Source organism: Dendrobium catenatum, unplaced genomic scaffold, assembly GCF_001605985.2.
Source record: "Dendrobium catenatum unplaced genomic scaffold, ASM160598v2 original_scaffold_59640, whole genome shotgun sequence".
In the NCBI taxonomy this organism is placed as follows: domain Eukaryota; kingdom Viridiplantae; phylum Streptophyta; class Magnoliopsida; order Asparagales; family Orchidaceae; genus Dendrobium; species Dendrobium catenatum.
In genome coordinates, this window is record NW_021378092.1 from 300332 (window position 1) to 306487 (window position 6156).

A 6156-nucleotide genomic window follows, 5' to 3' on the forward strand; every position below is an offset into this window, starting at 1 on the left:
TATCAGGCCCCACCATGGAAAACTTGATTTCTACACATAAACTATGTTAATTTAAATTTATTTGCTTATCATCTTCTGGCACCAGGTTTAATTATAGAATTCCTAAAGGGAATACCCTCTAAAAGATAGAAAATTATCTTTTGAAATCCTATATGTGTATATAAGCAAATTCCCTTAAATCTTTACAACTCTTGGCACCTTACATTTAATTTGACTAGTACATAAAATAAATAAACAAATATATTAAGGATACACTCCAAGCAAAGGTACCCATATTACAACAAAACACACTAACAAATGATTGGCTTTCTCCCTTGATGGTGCTTGGAGAGTGTGACAAATTCTTTTTTAGAAAATGATTTTTCTAAAGAAGAACTAGAGTTAGTGGTTAACCAGTTGGAGAAAAATATTTCACCAGGTCGTGATGGGGTAACTTAATCTTTCATTAAAGCTTATTGGTCCATTATTAAAGATGATGTTTGGTTAGTTGTAAACTCTGTTTTTACGTCTGGAATGATGTGTTCTGAGTGGAAGGAAACTTTAGTTGTGCTGATCCCTAAGGTGAACAATCCTCTGACTCCATCCGATTGTCGACCAATTAGTCTGTGCTCGACTATTTATAAATTGGTGGCAAGAATGTTAATTAACAGGTTAAATCATTGTATTCCAAGAATTATTTCATGAGAACAATCTGCTTTTGTGAAAGACTGATCTATGTAAGACCCTATCTTAATTGCTTAAGAGGTATTTCATAAGCTTAGATATTCTAAGTCGAAGAGGGGGCTTATGGAAATCAAGATAGATATGGAATAGGCTTATGATATGATGAGTTGGTTGACTCTTAAGCAGGTGTTGGAACGTCTTGGTTTTCCTTCAAAGTTTGCTTCTCTCCTATTGGAATGTGTGGAGAAACTTAAGTTTTCTATAGAAGTGAATGGTGAAAATTCTGATTGAATTGAGTCTAGAAGTGGCTTTAGACAAGGTTATCCCTTGTCTCCTTATCTTTTCAAAGCTTTTTCCAAAAGATATTGGAAATTCTTTGTGAAGTTGGAGCCACCTTAACACCAATATTTCTCCCTTTACAAGAAAATGCATCTGATAACAATTGTGAGCACCAAAATTTTGATTTCCAATGTCTTTTGGAAAAGCTTTGAAAAATTAAATATTTGGGGGAATAGATTTATTTCTCTTGCAGGAAAATTCATTCTTGCTAACTCTGCTTTCTTTCTATTCCTATATTTTTATCAACTCATTCACTAGTTCCTTTGGGGGTGTTGAGTGAACTTGATAAAATGTGTAGGAAATTTTGTTGTGGCATAACCTTGATGGTAGTAAAGGACTTCATTATGTTTCTTGGTAGGTGTTGTGTAAGTACAAGAGGAGAGGTGGTCGTGGGTTAAATTCTATTGTTTGCAAAATTGGCTCTTTGAGGGCTAAATTAGCGTGGAACTCCATCTCTAAACCTGATTTACTGTTCAATAAGACATTTTTATCAAAATATGGTGAAGACGTCTTCAATTCTGATCCAAAGAAAAGTGATTCATCTACTTGAAGATTATATTGGATGGAGCTAAATCTCTTCGTTCACTTGTTAAATAGAGGATCTCGACGGGTACTAAGATTAACATTACTAAAGATACATGGACTTTGGATAAATGTATTGAAAAATGGCTTACATTTGTAGATAATATGAATGAAGAGTATGAATTTCTTGTGTGTTTTATCAAAGATGGTAATTGGGATGAATACTAGTTGACACAAGTCTTTGGACAGCATTTGGTGAATCTTGTGTTGTTCGTCCCTATTTTCAGAAGATCATAAGGATTGCTTGGAATTATCTTTGAAGTGTTCAGGGAAGTCTATTTCTGCTTTATCTTTTGAAAAATCAATTGAAGATGGTGGGGAGGATGATCATTAGAGCTGGACCAATAAACTCAAATTAAGACCTATTGTTGAGCTATTTTGGTGGCTGCTGAATAGGAATGCTATTCCTTCTAATAATTTTCTAGTAAATAGAAGACTTATGAAGTTTAATGGCTATCCAAGAGGCTATTTACAAATTGAAGATTGTGATCATGTTGTAGCTAAATGTTTGAAGATATCTCAAGTTGTTCTTCTCTTTGTAAATGGGGATTCTCTCTTCCTGTAATTGGATTGCTTATGGAATGTATAAAGCTCCTAAAACAATTTGCTATTTCAAATCCTTTTTATGGGAATTTGTATTATTCAGTTGTGTGTTGGTGTTGGAAAAGTAGAAACAAATTAGTACATGAAAAATCAGAGGATAGCTCTTCATTCATTGCTGCTAATTGTCTTAGTGTTCTTGTGGCTTCTTTTCGAAAGGATTAGACTTGGGAGAACTGAGATGCTAACCAACTTTGTCAGCTGTCTCTCCCCTCTCGGCATCCCCCACCTTCTAATTGGATCAAGGTTAACATGGATGCTTCCCTTTTGAGTTCAAACAAAGCAAGTGTAGGTGGTGTGTTTAAATATTTTAAATGTAGATTCTTGGGTGCCTTTGGATTTAGTTGTCTTTATTGGGACAACTCTCAATTAGAAATTCTATCTATTCTTTCTTTGAGTAGATTCAGTCAAGATTGGATGCTTGAGGTTAATGGTTTTATTATTAAAGGAGATAACGACAATGTTATCAAATTGTTTCAAAAAATTATGCTCAATAAAAATGAAGTCAACAAAGAAATCCTTAATCTGATGGATATATACTTTTCTTAATGATTTTAAACAGGTTTTATTTCTTTTTGTTAATAGAGATTGTAATAAGTTAGCTGATATTTATGCAAACTATGCTCTTTTTTCATATTTTTTTGGGGATGATGTTAGTTGTAATAATATTCCTTCTTCCTTTATTTCAATGTTAAAGGAGGAATAAGATGGGGGTTCTTAGGTTGTTCTTTTCTATTTAATAAAATATTTCCTAGCACATTTCTTAAAAAAAGAAAGGATAGATGTGAGTCAACGTGTTTTCTCTTCTTAGGATTATATCCACAGTGATGGAGCACGCCCTCTATGGCACCATTATAGTTTCAAAATTCAGATATGATCTTCATTGAGAAGCAATGCTTCCTTCCCACAGGGTCCTCCAGTCCTTTTTTCCTTAAGGTTAGATGTGAGTCATTATGCTTTCTTTCCTTAGGACTAGATCTTCTAGGGATGGAGCATGCCCTCTGTGGCACCATCCTACATTCAAACTCCAGACCTAATCCTCTATTGGATGCAATGCTTTCTTACTATATGATCATCTAGTTTTCTCTTCCTTAATGATAGATGTGAATCATAGTGCTTTCTCTCCTTTAGATTATATCTTCTAGTGGTGGATAACACCCTCTATGGCACCATCCTAGTTTCAAAATTCAAAAATCCAGGCCCAATCTTCTATAGGAAGCAATGCTTCCTTCCCATAAGATCATCCAATTTTCTTCTCCTCAAGGTTAGGTGTTTTCTTTCCCTTAGGATTAGACTTCCCAGTGATGGAGTATGCTCCTAGTGGCACCATCCTAGCTTCAATTTCAAGACCCCAAACTCAAGTTTTCCTTTCCTTAAGAGTTAGGTATTCCCTTCCCTTATAATCAAAACCTAGGCTTAACCTTTATAGTTAGGAATTCTTTCTTCCTATATGATTATTCAACCTTCTTTTCCGTAAGGCTAGGTTTCTCCTTCATTTAGGATCTGATCCACTAGTGATAGAGTATGCCCTCCATGGCACTACCCTAGTATCGATTCAAATTAAATCCTCTAAGGTTAAATTTTCCCTTCCCTTAGGACCAAACCCACTAGTGATAGAGAACACCCTCAATGGTATTATCTAAGTTTCAATTTCAATTTTAAATTCTAAAATTGAGTTGTTATTTCCTTAGGGTCTAGGTTTTCTCTTACCCTAAGGATTAAATCCACTAGGGGTAGAATACGCCCTCCATGGCACATCCCATGTATCAATTCAAACACTGATTCCCCAAGGAAAAACTTTTCTTTCCCTTAGGATCAAAATCATAGACTTGACCTTTCAACTCAATTAATGCTAATATGTCGAATAAAACTTTATTTGATTACACATATTAGGGGTTTATTTGTTAACCTCATTTTTGTATGAGGTCACTAAACCCTGTATCAATCCTAACCCTAGATCAATCTAGCCTCCAAACCAATCTAGATTCCAGGATCCTCCTAGAATCTAGATAATAGGATTCTTCCAGACTCTAGGCCCTATGGTTAATTTAGATCTTAGATCAATCCAAACTTCAAATTAATCCTCACCTCAAGCCAATCAAGATCTCAATTCAGTTTAAACAATAATAAATTTAGACTTCAAACCTTGAGCCTGTCATTGATATGGATTTAATCTAATATAACCATTTTTTATCACTTAAATGATTATAAATGATTTGGAAAATTCAATCTTAATTATTAAAATCCAAAATCCAACTTAAACCTTGAAATCCAAACCCTTAATCCAAGGCCAAAGGCTTAGGTCTTGAACCCCTTTCTAGGGATTTTTCAAACACTCAAACCCCCAAACAAATGACCTCTAATTTAGAGTCTATCATTTTTAAATTGATAGGACATGTCTTTAGAGGAAATCCTTCAAATTTGAGCTAATTATGAGACCTCTAACCCCAGAAACTGGATTGAAACCCAAAGGCTATAAAACCTTAAAATATATTTGCCATTAGACCTACCTCCTAGTGGATCTTGACCTTAGAGCTTTCCTCAAAGCCTCTAATCATATATAGACCCTTAATCCTGACTTGTTGAGCATTAAACCGCATTTCTATGGACCTACTTTGACCCCTAGTTGACCAGGGGTCAAAATGACTAAAATGCACCTTAAGGGCAATTTTGGAGTTTTTTATAGATTCAACATAGCCTTTTCAAATCAAATCTCAGAACCTCTTCCAATGTATTCTAATCACTATTAGGATTGTTTAGGACCCAGACCCAGAACTTTGTCAAGCTTGGTTGACCAAGTCAACCTCTTTTGACCAAAATACCCCTTAGGCATTTATATAATCATTTCAAATCAAATAACCTCTAAATTGCATTGAACCACTTCCAACAATTTTCAAATATCATTTCAAACCTATTGAACCTAGTCCTAGGTTGACCAAGTTAACCCAAGTTGATTTAATAATGGGCCCAAATAGGTGATTTGACACATATAACCATTCTGATCCCTGAAAGCTCCTCCACCAGACTCCAGATATCCAGTCAAACCTTTCAAGCCCAAACCCTGACACTAGTTCAACCTGGTTGATCAAGTTAACCTAGGTTGACTAATTTAAACCCTTAAACTTTTCTACTTTGAATTAAGCCTCAATTACATTCAAAACTCTCTCAAACTCTTATAATCACTTCATTTAGTGATTTAGACTTTATTGGACCTTTGAAACAATCACTAGTTGACTTGGTCAACTAAACTCGAGTATGGACAACTCAAGCTAACTTGGTTCAATCCCTTAAATCTAATCAAACCAATATATTAAAATCTTCAATTTCATTCAAAGATATGGCCCAAATATATCAAAACCCATTTGAAATCAAGACATGGTTCATTTGACCAAGTTAAGTCATTTTTAGTTGGTCAAACACATTTAAAACCCCTTACACTACCTCAAACTCAAATTACATTGTTTACCATTCATTCCATCCAATGCGTAGTGTCACCTTGTATGCCACATCAGCTGCCGTGACCCATTGAATGGTCAAACAGTTAATGGAGGGTCAAAGTAGCCTCCAAATGACTTAAACCCTTGATTAAACCCCTTGAGCCCAAATGTTACTTAACCCCAACTATTAAAAAAGACTAGAAAATTCTTAGGGCTTATTCTAACCCTTGGATCATGACCAAATGGTCCTTAAGCTCTCCACATGGGTACAAGAGGACACGTGAGCTTTCCACCTTGGATGTCCTTCCCTTATCCTTGGCTTCTATGCCCAACCACCCCTGGGCCACATGGCAGCATCCTAGAGCCTAACTAAATGGATCTTGGCCCTCCATTCAACCTGGAATGGATTGAATAGGGTAAAATCCTCATTTGAGGGTTCATTCTAACGTTACCAATCTCTCACCACCTTAATCCTTTCTAAACGAGCCCCCAGCTCACTCAAGCTCCCTAGACCATCCTCCATATATTCCAACAA